Genomic DNA, 18,232 nt, shown 5'->3' with positions numbered 1-18,232 from the left:
TCTACAAGCTCATAGCGCTTCAGATATTCATTCAGATATTATAATACAACAAAAAGGCTAAATGGCACCATCAGCATCTTCAGTGATGTTGTAGTAGCCTACAGGTGTAAACGTGTGTTTACAAGAAAACATAAGAAGTGGGTTTCAGGTGAGCTGATTTGATTCTGAACACAGCCAATACACACAGTTGTCAACAGTTTCAGTAAAATTGTTAATTTCTTAACTCATTAATAACATTTCATGTAATCATACAACAGGACAAAGGTGACACACTCAGCAGGGTATACAGCACTGCAGGGAGTTGCACCCTGGATCCAGCAGACGCTAGAAGTACTACTACCAGTGCTTGTTGGCTTTGTGACACACCACCATGTCTTACTTGCATGTGAATACAGAAAATATTAAAAAAGGGCTGAATAGCCGGTGTAAAAACACAAATCGGCTGATTACAAGCCAATCTACAAGCTTGTAGATTGGCTATTTAAAAACATTAATGAAGTGTTTTGGAATATTTGCATACATAACTGTCTCAAATAGGAACACACAGTATCCCCTGTCACAGTGGTTCTCAAACCTTTTAATTTCAAGGACCCCCAGTTTGATATGCATTAGACCAAAGACCCCCATTTGATAACATTTTCTATATCTCTGGGACCTCAATCTATATTACAAAATCCTATCTCTCAGAGTGTACAAATGGAACCAAATGGACCCCTGAGGGTCCATTTGATTCCATTTGTACACCCTCAGTGCCCTATAATGTACAATAAACAAGAGCATGGGGGCCTAGACATACACAAACAGATCAGATACAGTGATTAGAATCAACATCTACAATACATTACATTGTCTGAAACAGTCCATCACTAATTAGATTTCTCCTCATTTAGCAGTATAATATATATCATGCATGTTACACTGAGCGGTTTACAAACCCCCCACACACCCCAGATGGAGGTAAACATGTGTTGACCAACAACACACATTGACCCATGACCACAAAATATTAAACTGTCATGTTAAATAACAGTACAAAAACGGAGCTAGAGCTCTTTCCCTCAAACTGCTATATAATAACCAAGCTAAAATATATTATAAATAATATGAAATATAAAATCGGGGACTAGATATGACTGTTTGTTAGCTTTAAGCAGCTTTCAGCCCACTATAAAGCCTGCAGCAGCAGCTATATGAAAACAGCAGTTACAGTCAGCCCAATACACACTCATAACATCCCAGATTGATCTAACAATGAATCCACTGTCCATTCATCAGCTCACCAGGTTATCTGAGCACACAACCGTTAGCTTTACAGTGTTATAAACGGTCCCATACAGCCTTTAAACCCCTCAATAAATGACGCTAACGCGCTAATTTCGCTAGCATCTCCTCCTTTCAACAAATAAGAGCCTTAAACTAAGCTAAATGTATATTTAAAATCATATTAAACATAACATCGTCTTCCTTAGGGACTAGGGAGTATATACTGATCAATGATTATGTCCTATTAGCACAATTGGAGCCATTTAAACGTCTGTTTACAACGTTAGCATAGCATCCCTTGGTCATATAAAAAAAAGAAACATCTGTCAGTTCAAACACACACAATGTTACACAATGTGTTAAGTGCCGTTTTGTGACGTTCTGTGGAAAATAAAAGGCACCTTTACCTGTCTGCTGCTGCTGCTGTCTGACTATGCTCTCACCAGTGGATCTGCTGTTTTCATACTGACGATGTAAACAGTAGGTTTAAAAGGCCAGCCGCTCGTTTCACTCCCAAACCTGGCAACGCTGGCCGTAACGGAAGGCTGCGACGGAGATGTAAAAATCCACGGCTTGATGTCATCAAAAGCTCATAAAACATCAAATCTAAACGTTATTGGGTCCCAACCAGCACAAAGAGACCATCCGTTGGGGCTCGCGTGGCCCTTATAGTCCACACAGTCGCTTCTTTTGGGCTTTGTTTTCCCAGACCGGGTCGCTCGATTCTCTCCCACAGTCTGGCAACGCTGGCTGCAGCGGGCCCGGGCCCGGGCGTGCCCTCTCGCATGTACGCATGTCTGCTTGTCAGACCAATCAAAGCCCTTGCTGACTTTGTCCCTCCCCTTAAATCCACGCCTCCTGCGCTGCTCGTATCACTTCTCATGTTATCGTGCGGATGCTACGTCTCTCCGTCCGATGAGAGATTACTATGGAAAGTGTTCTACTTGATGTCGCTTCATATTATATCACTGATCTACTTTCATTTCGTCGTCTTTTGTCTGAGGTGAGTAATATTACTTTATATTTACTTTTTTCCCGCCTTTATTACTTTATATATTTTTTCCGCCTTTTTTGGAACCTACATCTACGTTCATATTTCAAACACAGTTTGTACCCCATGGCCACGGATGTTATAATTATGTACACCCAGAATAAACTAGTACTGCTTACTATAAAACCTGTTTATTCTGAGTAAGCAGTACTAGTTTATTTTGGGTGTGCAGCACTATAAAACCTGTTTATTCTGAGTAAGCAGTACTAGTTTATTTTGAGTGTGCAGCACTATAAAACCTGTTTATTCTGAGTAAGCAGTACTAGTTTATTTTGGGTGTGCAGCACTATAAAACCTGTTTATTCTGAGTAAGCAGTACTAGTTTATTTTGGGTGTGCAAGCACTATAAAACCTGTTTATTTTGGGTGTGCAGCACTATAAAACCTGTTTATTCTGAGTAAGCAGTACTAGTTTATTTTGGGTGTGCAGCACTATAAAACCTGTTTATTCTGAGTAAGCAGTACTAGTTTATTTTGAGTGTGCAGCACTATAAAACCTGTTTATTCTGAGTAAGCAGTACTAGTTTATTTTGGGTGTGCAGCACTATAAAACCTGTTTATTCTGAGTAAGCAGTACTAGTTTATTTTGGGTGTGCAGCACTATAAAACCTGTTTATTCTGAGTAAGCAGTACTAGTTTATTTTGAGTGTGCAGCACTATAAAACCTGTTTATTCTGAGTAAGCAGTACTAGTTTATTTTGAGTGTGCAGCACTATAAAACCTGTTTATTCTGAGTAAGCAGTACTAGTTTATTTTGAGTTTGCAGCACTATAAAACCTGTTTATTCTGAGTAAGCAGTACTAGTTTATTTTGGGTGTGCAGCACTATAAAACCTGTTTATTCTGAGTAAGCAGTACTAGTTTATTTTGAGTGTGCAGCACTATAAAACCTGTTTATTCTGAGTAAGCAGTACTAGTTTATTTTGGGTGTGCAGCACTATAAAACCTGTTTATTCTGAGTAAGCAGTACTAGTTTATTTTGGGTGTGCAGCACTATAAAACCTGTTTATTCTGAGTAAGCAGTACTAGTTTATTTTGAGTGTGCAGCACTATAAAACCTGTTTATTCTGAGTAAGCAGTACTAGTTTATTTTGGGTGTGCAGCACTATAAAACCTGTTTATTCTGAGTAAGCAGTACTAGTTTATTTTGGGTGTGCAGCACTATAAAACCTGTTTATCCTGAGTAAGCAGTACTAGTTTATTTTGGGTGTGCAGCACTATAAAACCTGTTTATTCTGAGTAAGCAGTACTAGTTTATTTTGGGTGTGCAGCACTATAAAACCTGTTTATTCTGAGTAAGCAGTACTAGTTTATTTTGAGTGTGCAGCACTATAAAACCTGTTTATTCTGAGTAAGCAGTACTAGTTTATTTTGGGTGTGCAGCACTATAAAACCTGTTTATTCTGAGTAAGCAGTACTAGTTTATTTTGGGTGTGCAGCACTATAAAACCTGTTTATCCTGAGTAAGCAGTACTAGTTTATTTTGGGTGTGCAGCACTATAAAACCTGTTTATTCTGAGTAAGCAGTACTAGTTTATTTTGGGTGTGCAGCACTATAAAACCTGTTTATTCTGAGTAAGCAGTACTAGTTTATTTTGAGTGTGCAGCACTATAAAACCTGTTTATTCTGAGTAAGCAGTACTAGTTTATTTTGGGTGTGCAGCACTATAAAACCTGTTTATCCTGAGTAAGCAGTACTAGTTTATTTTGGGTGTGCAGCACTATAAAACCTGTTTATTCTGACTAAGCAGTACTAGTTTATTTTGGGTGTGCAGCACTATAAAACCTGTTTATTCTGAGTAAGCAGTACTAGTTTATTTTGGGTGTGCAGCACTATAAAACCTGTTTATTCTGAGTAAGCAGTACTAGTTTATTTTGGGTGTGCAGCACTATAAAACCTGTTTATTCTGAGTAAGCAGTACTAGTTTATTTTGAGTTTGCAGCACTATAAAACCTGTTTATTCTGAGTAAGCAGTACTAGTTTATTTTGGGTGTGCAGCACTATAAAACCTGTTTATTCTGAGTAAGCAGTACTAGTTTATTTTGGGTGTGCAGCCCTATAAAACCTGTTTATTCTGAGTAAGCAGTACTAGTTTATTTTGGGTGTGCAGTAAGGCTGAACGATTAATCGTTTTCAAACCGAAATCGCGATTTGAAACCACGCGATTAGCTAATCGCAAAGGCCGCGATTTTTTATTTTTTTATTTTATCATAATAAATAATTGTAATATTAATATTAATCCCAGAGCACCCGCGGGACTTGTCTCCTTCTATCCAGAGTGGCTGCCTCTCTCTACAGGGAGCGAGAGGGCAGCGCCCCCCCCGCCCCCCCCCCCCCCCTCTCTCTCTCTCGCTCTGTCCCTCTCATAGAGTTAGGTTAAAGTTTGTCGAGCGGCCGCGTTGCGCAACTTAAGTCCCCGATGCCGCGCGTAGCGGTAAAACATTATTTTCGGTTCGACACAAGTAGTGTAGTAGTAGTGTTGCTCATATCTATGTTTGTTTCTGTAAGTGTAACTTATATTTTTCCCATCATTATTAAACTATTACTGTCGGATGCTGTGATCCAATGTAAACAACAATACGATGCAAAGCACTTCCTGGTCAGTGTTGCCAGGGTTTGAGAGAGAAATAAGCAACCCTGTCTATGAAAACAAGCCCAAAACAAAAGAAGCGACTATACTGTATCTTTGTCACTTATGTACAGTGGTGGAAAAAGTACTCAAATGTTGTACTTAAATAAAAGTATCAATACTGCAATGTAGAAGTACTCTCTTACAAGTAAAAATCCCAAATTCAAAATTGACTTGAATAAAAGTAGGCCTACAAAAGTATTGGTTAGTATTTTATTAGTATATTAGTATTTAAGTAAAATGTACTTAAAGTACCAAAAGTAAAAATACTAATGTTTGAAAGCAGATCTACAAGCTCACAACGCGTCGCATCGCGGCGAGTTGTGAGCTTTTAGATCGGCTATTTTCAAATTACCTAGGTATAAAATAGGGCTAAAGTGGTTAATGTAGGTTTTATAATATTATAATTTATATCTGCAAAGTAACTAGTCACTAAAGTTCTCAAATAATTGTAGTGGAGTAAAAGTACAATATTTTCCTCTGAGATGTAGTGGAGTAGGAGTTAAAGTATTGGAAATTAGAAATACTCAAGTGAAGTACAAATACCTCAAAATTGTACTTAGTACAGTACTTAAGTAAATGTACTTAGTTACTTTCCACCACTGCGTTATGTATTCTGAGTTTTTCACTTCCAAGGAGTAGTAGTAATACAATGTACAGTAGGAGAGGACTTTGCCTTGTGAGACAAAAAAGTGTTAATTTTAGTTGAATGTTAATCTACATAAGCTAAATACTGGATATCAGTAAATATGCTTCTGGAGCCATAAGTGAAAGACTTACTTATTTCACTGCTGTGAATTGTTTACACGAAATGGTAATTATTTGTTTAATTTTATTTTTATTTATTGAACTTCATTTCAGAAAAAGCTTCTCTTATTGAGCCATAAGTTAATGACAACAAGTTCAATGTTGGGTTGTTTACAAAAATAAGCTATTTCTATTCCAGCTAAATGTTTAAATATATACATGGGGAAAAAAGTACTTGGAAGATACATGTTGGAAGCAATGAAGCAATTCATATCTTTTAGTTCTCATCCTTATTTATTAGAATCTAGAACAGTAAATAAATGGTATGCCATTTGGTAATGTTCCATTACTTCCAATTACTTTTTAAACGTACACAGTGAATACTAAACTGAAGCTTGACTTTAAAAAAATGTTTAAGATTTTTTTTTTTTTTTATTAAAAAAATCGCAATCAAATCGCAATCGCAATATCGGTCAGAAAAATCGCAATTAGATTTTTTCCCAAAATCGTTCAGCCCTAGTGTGCAGCACTATAAAACCTGTTTATTCTGAGTAAGCAGTACTAGTTTATTTTGGGTGTGCAGCACTATAAAACCTGTTTATTCTGAGTAAGCAGTACTAGTTTATTTTGAGTGTGCAGCACTATAAAACCTGTTTATTCTGAGTAAGCAGTACTAGTTTATTTTGGGTGTGCAGCACTATAAAACCTGTTTATTCTGAGTAAGCAGTACTAGTTTATTTTGAGTGTGCACCACTATAAAACCTGTTTATTCTGAGTAAGCAGTACTAGTTTATTTTGGGTGTGCAGCACTATGTTTAAAATTACACCGGGAAAAGATCAACTTCATTAAGGAGAAGAGGATCTGTTTTGGCTGCCTAAAGGAGGGCCACATTAGCAAAAACTGTGAAAATCGATTAAGTTGCAATGTGTGTAACCAAAAGCACCCAGGAATTCTCCATATTGAACATCAGGATAGAGGAAAATCCTCGGAACAAGTGGAGCCATCCAATGAACCAGCAGTAAGCAACACAGCTGCTGCACCTCAGACATCATGTGGCCATATTGGGGCCGGTTGTGAGGACGATTATACTTTTGCGATTGTGCCAGTCCAGGTAAAGTCCAAAAAAGGTGATAAAATCTTACAAACTTATGCTTTTTTGGATCCTGGTAGTTCTGGTACTTTCTGCACAGATGGCCTGGCCCAACGATTGAATGTCAGGAAACAAAGAACTAACATTATGTTGCGAACCATGGGGCAGTTAAAGACCATTTCTACCCATATAGTGTCTGGATTGGAGGTGTCTGCCCTTGACATTAATGATTTTGTGGACTTGCCTGATGTTTTCACCCATGACAGCATGCCGGTATCTGAAGGAAACATTCCCAGGCAAGAGGATATTGACCAATGGCCATATTTGGGTAATATCAAATTACACCAAATTGACTCTCAAATTGAGCTCCTCATTGGAACTAACGCCCCAAAAGTTATAGAGCCTTGGGAAGTCATAAATAGCCAGGGAAATGGCCCCTATGCGATAAGGACCAAAGTGGGATGGGTTCTCAATGGTCCACTTCGAGGTGGCAGTGACAGTAGGAGCAAGACAGGCTGCTCCACTATTTCCACAAATCGAATCTCTATTGTACACCTGGAGGAAATGATCATTCAACAGTATAATCATGACTTCAGTGAGAAGACCTCAGAAGAACAAACTGAAATGTCAAGAGAGGATGTTAAGTTCATGAACATTGTGAGCAGCTCCTCTGTGTTGAAAAAATGTCATTATTCCTTTGACCTACCTTTCAGGAATGAAAACCCCATATTACCAAACAACCGCTGCATAGCAGAGCAGCGTCTTGTGAGCTTGAAAAGAATGTTTGGAAAAAATGAGATGTTTCATGAGGAATACACATCCTTTCTGAGTGATGTAATTGATCAAGGCTATGCTGAAATGGTGCCAGAGGATCAATTGAATCGAAATGATGGTAAAGTGTGGTATATTCCGCATCATGGAGTTTATCACCCTAAGAAAGGAAAACTAAGAGTCGTGTTTGACTGTGGAGCTGTGTACAAGGGGACATCACTCAACTGCCAACTTCTACAAGGTCCAGATCTCACAAATTCCCTCATTGGAGTCCTTATTAGATTTAGGCAGAAACCCATTGCAGTGATGGCTGATATACAGGCCATGTTCCACCAGGTCCAAGTCACAGAAAAGGATTTTGACTTTCTTCGCTTTCTGTGGTGGCCTCAAGGTGACATTAAGCACCCTCTGGTTGAATATCGGATGAAGGTACATCTGTTTGGAGCAGTGTCATCCACAAGCTGTGCAAATTATGTTCTGAGAAAGACTGCAGATGACAATCAAGCTCTGTTTTCTACAGAAGTAGTCAGTACCATCAACCACAATTTCTATGTAGATGACTGCCTTAAGTCTATGCCATCTGAGGAGGAGGCAACACAGCTGGTTAAGGATCTAACTGCTCTTTGCCGCAAAGGAGGCTTTAATCTCTCTAAATGGATAAGCAACAGCCGATCAGTTTTATTATCAATCCCACAAGAAAGCAGAGCAAAGGAAATCAAGGCGCTGGATTTGGATAAGGACTGTCTCCCATTGGAGAGGGCACTTGGATTGCAGTGGTGTGTTGAGACTGACAGGTTCCAGTTTATGACCATCATGAAAGAACAACCACAGACAAGAAGAGGCATCTTATCAGTGGTCAGCTCACTTTATGATCCCTTGGGATTTCTTTCACCCTACACTTTGTCAGCCAAGATGATTCTTCAAGAGCTTTGCAAAAGACAGTGTGCGTGGGATGAAGACATTCCTCAGTTCTTCTCTAAGCAGTGGTCAGAATGGCTAAACGGCCTTGAAAAGGTGGCAGAGTTAAAGGTGGATCGCTGCTTTGAACCCAGAAACTTTGGCAAGCCCAGTAGTGCACAGCTGCACCAATTTTCTGATGCCAGTCAAGATGGCTACGGTACTGTGTCTTATCTGAGGATGGAGAATGATGACAGAAGGGTGCATGTTGCATTCCTCTTGGGTAAAACCAGAGTTGCACCTTTGAAACAGACCACAATTGTGAGGATGGAGCTCACAGCTGCTGTTCTAGCAGTAAGGGTTGATGGGATGCTGCGAAAAGAGTTGCAGCTGGAGTTGGAAAAATCTGTTTTTTGGACGGACAGTACAACAGTACTTAAGTACATCAGCAACGAAACCAAGAGGTTCCATACCTTTGTTGCGAATAGAACAGCAGTCATAAGGGAAGCTACCAATGTTGAACAGTGGAGATATATTGGCACAAAGGATAATCCAGCCGATGACGTTACACGTGGGATGAAAGCCACTGACTTTTTGACAAGCAAAAGGTGGATCAATGGACCTGGCTTTCTCTCTGGGCCAGAAGGGGAATGGCCTAAGTCTGACTTGGAATTCCATGGAATTGCTGCTGAAGACCTAGAGGTCAAAAGGGACCTGACAGTCAATTTCATTGCTACAAACACAGAGAATCATACTAACTGTTTGATCAACTACTTTTCGACTGGGTCAAAACTGAAGACTGCTGTAGCCTGGTTTCTGAGAATCAAGCAGTGTCTCATGTTGCTGCGACAGACAAGAAAGGAAATCCATGCTGCAGTCTGCGTCAATGAAAAGGATCTGGAAAAACAAAAGATTGAAGTAACAAAAAGAATGCACAACTTCAAAGCCACAATCAAAAGTCACAGTTTGCATCCTGAAGACCATGCCGAGGCAGAAAAGGCAATTATTTGTTTTGTACAAAGTCAAAAGTTCAAAGATGAAATTGCCATATTGTCAGCTGGTGCTGGAAGTGTCAAGAAGGACAGTCAGCTGTATAAACTGGATCCAGTATTGGAAAACGGAATCCTGAGAGTTGGTGGTCGCTTGTGTAGATCATCTATGCCAGAAGAAACTAAACACCCTGTTATCTTATCTAAGGATCTGTATGTTTCATCACTCATTCTTCGACACATTCATCAACAGCTGGGACATGGAGGAAGAAATCACATGCTCTGCCATCTGCGGAAAAAATATTGGATCACCAATGCTAATTCTGCCACAAGGAAAATCATTTCAGAATGTGTCATATGCAAACGTCAAAGAGGAAAGGTCGGTGAGCAAAAAATGGCAGATTTGCCAAAGGAGAGAGTTTTGCCCGACAAAGCACCCTTTACCAATGTGGGGGTAGACTACTTTGGTCCCATTGACATAAAAAGAGGAAGAAGTCTTATTAAAAGATATGGAGTGATTTTCACCTGCTTCACTAGCAGGGCTGTACATCTCGAAGTGGCATACAGTCTGGATACAAGTTCATGTATCAATGCCATAAGAAGATTCATCTGCAGAAGGGGTCAAGTGTCGAGCATAAGATCCGACAATGGTACTAATTTTGTTGGAGCCAATAGAGAACTAAGAGAGTCCCTGGCTGCCTTAAACAATGACAAAATCCAAGGTGCTCTACTGCAAGATGGAGTGACATGGCATTTCAATACTCCAGCAGCTTCCCATCAGGGAGGCGTGTGGGAACGCCTTATACGCATGGTGAGAAATGTGCTAAATTCTATTCTACATCAACAGACACTGGATGATGAAGGTTTGCAAACCGTCCTCTGTGAGGTAGAAGCAATCTTGAACAGTCGACCCATCACAACAGTTTCAGATGAGCCAAATGATCTGGAAGCTCTAACACCAAACCACATCCTTCTGTTAAAAGGAAAGCCAGCTTTGCCCCCAGGACTGTTTGATCGAGGAGATCTGTATGCCAGAAGGAGGTGGAAACAGGTTCAATATATTGCTGACCTCTTTTGGAAGCGGTGGGTCTCTGAATATCTGCCCTTGATGCAAGAGAGACAAAAATGGTTAAAGGCAAAAAGATGCCTCACTCCTGGAGACATTGTCCTCGTTGCAGATGCTACTGCTCCCAGAGGCTCATGGATAATGGGCAGAGTTTTGGAGGCTAAACCAGATGCCAAAGAACTAGTGCGCACTGCACGCCTTCAGACGAAAACCAGTATACTGGAAAGACCTGTCAACAAGCTCTGTTTGCTCTTGGAGGCAACAGACTAGACTGTGAAAGAGAACTTTTATTTTCAACATCTTTCTCTTTCTTTCTTTCTTTTTTGCAGTAACAACAAAGAAGACTCAGTCAAGCGTAAATACTACACACATACCACATACCAGTGAAAAATGATTTTCTTGTTTATGGCTTCTTTAGAAATTTATTTTTGTAATTGTGTTCATATTTTGCACAATTAGGGCCGGAGTGTAGAAGCCATTTCACTGTTTTTTGTTTATTATTATTATTATCATTACTGTAGTTGTTATTTAGCATGTTTAGTTTTAATTAGTTGATTGATCGATTGGTATAGCTTGATGGGCACTAAGGGCACGTCTCTAGGGCATATCAGTAGGCTAGTGATTGTGAGACAGGATGCACCTGAAGGACAAATGTTTTTTACCAGCAAACACAGCAGCACAATGCCATGACAGAAAGATGTTTGTATCATGTTACAGTTTTGGTGAAGTAAAGCAACACAAAAACCTACAACTCAAACCTCTGGACAATGTGTTATTTCCTGCGTAGAGCCACCACATAGGTGCATCATCAGTGGGTTTTGATGAGCAGTTTGAAGCCAACAAAATAGCCATTACAATACCCTTGATCTGCTAATGATTTGTGAAATGTTTCAGTTCCAGAACTGCAGGCACTGAGGCAGCATGTGGGCGACCTCAATCACTCTGCTGGGACAGATTTGACAAATTTAAGTAAAGACCTCACCCAAGTAATGCCATCTTTTTAACTTTAACCTGGTTACTAAAAGTTTTATGAGATTGCAATTTCATTTGCGATAAACAAATGTATGTTGTAATGCAAATGAGCTGAAAGTAGTGGCGGTAGTGACACCATTGTGTCAAAAAAAAAAATGGTTCCCCCAAAAACCTGTTAGTAGTACGTTTCAGGCAATTTAAAGTTGATTGGTAGTGACTTTTTTTTTGGTCCCTAACATTCATCGAGCTCTGGACTTAGTACATTTTCTTTTTTCACCATTGGGTCACTACCGAAACGAAAGTTTTTCCTTACCGAAACGAAAGTTAAATCCGAAAAAATCACTAAGTGTGGAAAAAATCGTCCCCCTAAAAACCTGTTAGGAGTACACTCGGAGCATTGTGCAGTTCAGAAGTGAGTATATCCTAGGATATACTAGCGCTTTTTCTGCCCGTCATCCTCCACCCTTCACATATCATCATTTTGAAGCTTAGGCTACTTAGGCGACTAACCAAGGGGCAACTTGAAGACCTGTTGAGTGTTGTTCAAGTGTGTATTTGCACTTCGTGAAGAAAAAAAAGCTGACATGGCCAACGAGCTCAACTACATATTCTCCCACGCCCAAGTTCCCAAAAATAATCTCCTGGTCACAAGTTGGTGTACAAATTGAATGAACACTGGGGATTTGACTGTGTACGTTGTCCTCTTGCGTGTCTAGGACCAGCTGTGTGGGCGAGATCCCACCCTCGTCGATGACCATCCTGACCGAGCTCACCCAGCTCAGCAAGACGACCAACGCCATTCAGCTGAATGAAAATGGTATGTGGCTACAGCACACATACAAAGATGCCCCATGTGAAACCGTTAAGTCACCACTTAATCATTAAGGGGTGACTTAGCAGGATGCATTAAGGTTTAATGCATCCTGCAGCAGCTATATTAATTCATGACCAACTGAAAATAATTGATGACCAAATTATTTTACACTCCCCCAGGTGCTGATAGCCTCCCACCTGCCCTCCTATGAGCTCAGGCACAACCAGGTGGCCTACACTTGACGGACAGCACTTCAAACTCAGGGTGGAGCGACAGCACCTGACAGTCCATGTCATAGGTATGGTATGAGCTCAATACCCTTGATCTGCTAATGATTTGTGAAATGTTTCAGTTCCAGAACTGCAGGCACTGAGGCAGCATGTGGGCGACCTCAATCACTCTGCTGGGACAGATTTGACAAATTTAAGTAAAGACCTCACCCAAGTAATGCCATCTTTTTAACTTTAACCTGGTTACTAAAAGTTTTATGAGATTACAATTTCATTTGCGATAAACAAATGGTATGTTGTAATGCAAATGAGCTGAAAGTAGTGGCGGTAGTGACACCATTGTGTCAAAACAAAAATTCCCCCAAAAACCTGTTAGGAGTACGTTTCAGGCAATTTACAGTTGATTGGTAGTGACTTTTTTTTTGGTCCCTAACATTCATCGAGCTCTGGACTTAGTCATTTTTTTTTCGTTTCGGTAGTGACACCATTGTGTCAAAAAAAAATGTGTTCCCCCAAAAACCTGTTAGGAGTACGTTTCAGGCAATTTAAAGTTGATTGGTAGTGACTTTTTTTTTGGTCCCTAACATTCATCGAGCTCTGGACTTAGTAATTTTTTTTTCGTTTAGGTAGTGACACCATTGTGTCAAAAAAAAAAATGTCCCCCCAAAAACCTGTTAGGAGTACGTTTCAGGCAATTTAAAGTTGATTGGTAGTGACTTTTTTTTTGGTCCCTAACATTCATCGAGCTCTGGACTTAGTATTTTTTTTTTCGTTTCGGTAGTGACACCATTGTGTCAAAAAAACATTTGTTCCCCCAAAAACCTGTTAGGAGTACGTTTCAGGCAATTTAAAGTTGATTGGTAGTGACTTTTGTTTTGGTCCCTAACATTCATCGAGCTCTGGACTTGGTAATTTTTTTTTCGTTTCGGTAGTGACACCATTGTGTAAAAAAAAAAATTGTTCCCCCAAAAACCTGTTAGGAGTACGTTTCAGGCAATTTAAAGTTGATTGGTAGTGACTTTTTTTTTGGTCCCTAACATTCATCGAGCTCTGGACTTAGTCTTTTTTTTTTCGTTTCGGTAGTGACACCATTGTGTCAAAAAAAAAATTGTTCCCCCAAAAACCTGTTAGGAGTACGTTTCAGGCAATTTAGAGTTGATTGGTTGTACTTTGTAGTGACATTTTTTTTTGGTCCCTAACATTCATCGAGCTCTGGACTTAGTACATTTTCTTTTTTCACCATTGGGTCACTACCGAAACGAAAGTTTGTCCTTACCGAAACGAAAGTTAAATCCGAAAAAATCACTAAGTGAGGAAAAAATCGTCCTCCCAAAAACCTGTTAGGAGTACACTCAGAGCATTGTGCAGTTCAGAAGTGAGTATATCCTAGGATATACTAGCGCTTTTTCTGCCCGTCATCCTCCACCCTTCACATATCATCATTTTGAAGCTTAGGCTACTTAGGCGACTAACCAAGGGGCAACTTGAAGACCTGTTGAGTGTTGTTCAAGTGTGTATTTGCACTTCGTGAAGAAGTTTTGTGGTGTACAAATTGAATGAACACTGGGGATTTGACTGTGTACGTTGTCCTCTTGTGTGTCTAGGACCAGCTGTGTGGGCGAGATCCCACCCTCGTCGATGACCATCCTGACCGAGCTCACCCAGCTCAGCAAGACGACCAACGCCATTCAGCTGAATGAAAATGGTATGTGGCTACAGCACACATACAAAGATGCCCCATGTGAAACCGTTAAGTCACCACTTAATCATTAAGGGGTGACTTAGCAGGATGCATTAAGGTTTAATGCATCCTGCAGCAGCTATATTAATTCATGACCAACTGAAAATAATTGATGCCCAAATTATTTTACACTCCCCCAGGTGCTGATAGCCTCCCACCTGCCCTCCTATGAGCTCAGGCACAACCAGGTGGCCTACACTTGACGGACAGCACTTCAAACTCAGGGTGGAGCGACAGCACCTGACAGTCCATGTCATAGGTATGGTATGAGCTCAATACCCTTGATCTGGTAATGATTTGTGAAATGTTTCAGTTCCAGAACTGCAGGCACTGAGGCAGCATGTGGGCGACCTCAATCACTCTGCTGGGACAGATTTGACAAATTTAAGTAAAGACCTCACCCAAGTAATGCCATTTTTAACTTTAACCTGGTTACTAAAAGTTTTATGAGATTACAATTTCATTTGCGATAAACAAATGGTATGTTGTAATGCAAATGAGCTGAAAGTAGTGGCGGTAGTGACACCATTGTGTCAAAAAAAAATATGTTCCCCCAAAAACCTGTTAGGAGTACGTTTCAGGCAATTTAAAGTTGATTGGTAGTGACTTTTTTTTTGGTCCCTAACATTCATCGAGCTCTGGACTTAGTCATTTTTTTTTCGTTTCGGTAGTGACACCATTGTGTCAAAAAAAAAATGTTCCCCCAAAAACCTGTTAGGAGTACGTTTCAGGCAAATTAAAGTTGATTGGTAGTGCCTTTTTTTTTGGTCCATAACATTCAGCGAGCTCTGGACTTAGTAATTTCTTTTTCGTTTCGGTAGTGACACCATTGTGTCAAAAAAAAAAATGTTCCCCCAAAAACCTGTTAGGAGTACGTTTCAGGCAATTTAAAGTTGATTGGTAGTGACTTTTTTTTTGGTCCATAACATTCATCGAGCTCTGGACTTAGTATTTTTTTTTCGTTTCGGTAGTGACACCATTGTGTCACTACCGAAACGAAGTTAAATCCGAAAAAATCACTAAGTGTGGAGGCCAAAAAAAAAATGTGTTCCCCCAAAAACCTGTTAGGAGTACGTTTCAGGCAATTTAAAGTTGATTGGTAGTGACTTTTTTTTTGGTCCCTAACATTCATCGAGCTCTGGACTTAGTAATTTTTTTTTCGTTTCGGTAGTGACACCATTGTGTCAAAAAAAAAATTGTTCCCCCAAAAACCTGTTAGGAGTACATTTCAGGCAATTTAAAGTTGATTGGTAGTGACTTTTTTTTTGGTCCCTAACATTCATCGAGCTCTGGACTTAGTAATTTTTTTTTCGTTTCGGTAGTGACACCATTGTGTCAAAAAAAAAAATGTTCCCCCAAAAACCTGTTAGGAGTACGTTTCAGGCAATTTAGAGTTGATTGGTAGTACTTTGTAGTGACATTTTTTTTGGTCCCTAACATTCATCGAGCTCTGGACTTAGTACAATTTCTTTTTTCACCATTGGGTCACTACCGAAACGAAAGTTTGTCCCTACCGAAACAAAAGTTAAATCCGAAAAAATCACTAAGTGTGGAAAAAATCGTCCCCCCAAAAACCTGTTAGGAGTACACTCGGAGCATTGTGTAGTTCAGAAGTGAGTATATCCTAGGATATACTAGCGCTTTTTCTGCCCGTCATCTCCACTCTTCACATATCCCTTTAGAGCCCTTCGTTCTATCTCTTGCACTTTATCTTTATCTCTTGCACTTTGATAATGATGATGTTGACGAGGATGAAACAAGCACTTTATGCCCGGCACTTTATATCTCTGATGTATACCTCTGAACGTGGCCCTTTGTCTCAGATCTTGCACTAGTTGCGCCCAGACTTATGTTTTATGCTATGGCGTTTGTTTGTTGTCCTGTATTCTGTGTATGTTTTAAACCACTACTCCGGCTATAAAACTATTTGCCCTTTTGGGACACTAATAAAGACCTTGACCTTGACCTTGATCATCATTTTGAAGCTTAGGCTACTTAGGCGACTAACCAAGGGGCAACTTGAAGACCTGTTGAGTGTTGTTCAAGTGTGTATTTGCACTTCGTGAAGAAAAAAAAGCTGACATGGCCAACGAGCTCAACTACATATTCTCCCACGCCCAAGTTCCCAAAAATAATCTCCTGGTCACAAGTTGGTGTACAAATTGAATGAACACTGGGGATTTGACTATGTACGTTGTCCTCTTGCGTGTCTAGGACCAGCTGTGTGGGCGAGATACCACCCTCGTCGATGACCATCCTGACCGAGCTCACCCAGCTCAGCAAGACGACCAACGCCATTCAGCTGAATGAAAATGGTATGTGGCTACAGCACACATACATACATGTGAAACCGTTAAGTCACCACTTAATCATTAAGGGGTGACTTAGCAGGATGCATTAAGGTTTAATGCATCCTGCAGCAGCTATATTAATTCATGTCCAACTGAAAATAATTGATGCCCAAATTATTTTACACTCCCCCAGGTGCTGATAGCCTCCCACCTGCCCTCCTATGAGCTCAGGCACAACCAGGTGGCCTACACTTGACGGACAGCACTTCAAACTCAGGGTGGAGCGACAGCACCTGACAGTCCATGTCATAGGTATGGTATGAGCTCAATACCCTTGATCTGCTAATGATTTGTGAAATGTTTCAGTTCCAGAACTGCAGGCACTGAGGCAGCATGTGGGCGACCTCAATCACTCTGCTGGGACAGATTTGACAAATTTAAGTAAAGACCTCACCCAAGTAATGCCATCTTTTTAACTTTAACCTGGTTACTAAAAGTTTTATGAGATTACAATTTCATTTGCGATAAACAAATGGTATGTTGTAATGCAAATGAGCTGAAAGTAGTGGCGGTAGTGACACCATTGTGTCAAAAAAAAATATGTTCCCCCAAAAACCTGTTAGGAGTACGTTTCAGGCAATTTAAAGTTGATTGGTAGTGACTTTTTTTTTGGTCCCTAACATTCATCGAGCTCTGGACTTAGTCATTTTTTTTTCGTTTCGGTAGTGACACCATTGTGTCAAAAAAAAAATGTTCCCCCAAAAACCTGTTAGGAGTACGTTTCAGGCAAATTAAAGTTGATTGGTAGTGCCTTTTTTTTTGGTCCATAACATTCATCGAGCTCTGGACTTAGTAATTTCTTTTTCGTTTCGGTAGTGACACCATTGTGTCAAAAAAAAAAATGTTCCCCCAAAAACCTGTTAGGAGTACGTTTCAGGCAATTTAAAGTTGATTGGTAGTGACTTTTTTTTTGGTCCATAACATTCATCGAGCTCTGGACTTGGTAATTTTTTTTTCGTTTCGGTAGTGACACCATTGTGTCAAAAAAAAAATTGTTCCCCCAAAAACCTGTTAGGAGTACGTTTCAGGCAATTTAAAGTTGATTGGTAGTGATTTTTTTTTTGGTCCCTAACATTCATCGAGCTCTGGACTTAGTAATTTTTTTTTCGTTTCGGTAGTGACACCATTGTGTCAAAAAAAAAATGCTCCCCCAAAAACCTGTTAGGAGTACGTTTCAGGCAATTTAGAGTTGATTGGTAGTACTTTGTAGTGACATTTTTTTTGGTCCCTAACATTCATCGAGCTCTGGACTTAGTACATTTTCTTTTTTCACCATTGGGTCACTACCGAAACGAAAGTTTGTCCTTACCGAAACGAAAGTTAAATCCGAAAAAATCACTAAGTGAGGAAAAAATCGTCCTCCCAAAAACCTGTTAGGAGTACACTCAGAGCATTGTGCAGTTCAGAAGTGAGTATATCCTAGGATATACTAGCGCTTTTTCTGCCCGTCATCCTCCACCCTTCACATATCATCATTTTGAAGCTTAGGCTACTTAGGCGACTAACCAAGGGGCAACTTGAAGACCTGTTGAGTGTTGTTCAAGTGTGTATTTGCACTTCGTGAAGAAGTTTTGTGGTGTACAAATTGAATGAACACTGGGGATTTGACTGTGTACGTTGT

Source organism: Gymnoscopelus microlampas, assembly GCF_963454915.1.
Source record: "Gymnoscopelus microlampas genome assembly, chromosome: 10".
NCBI classification, from domain to species: domain Eukaryota; kingdom Metazoa; phylum Chordata; class Actinopteri; order Myctophiformes; family Myctophidae; genus Gymnoscopelus; species Gymnoscopelus microlampas.
This window is presented reverse-complemented; position numbering follows the sequence as displayed.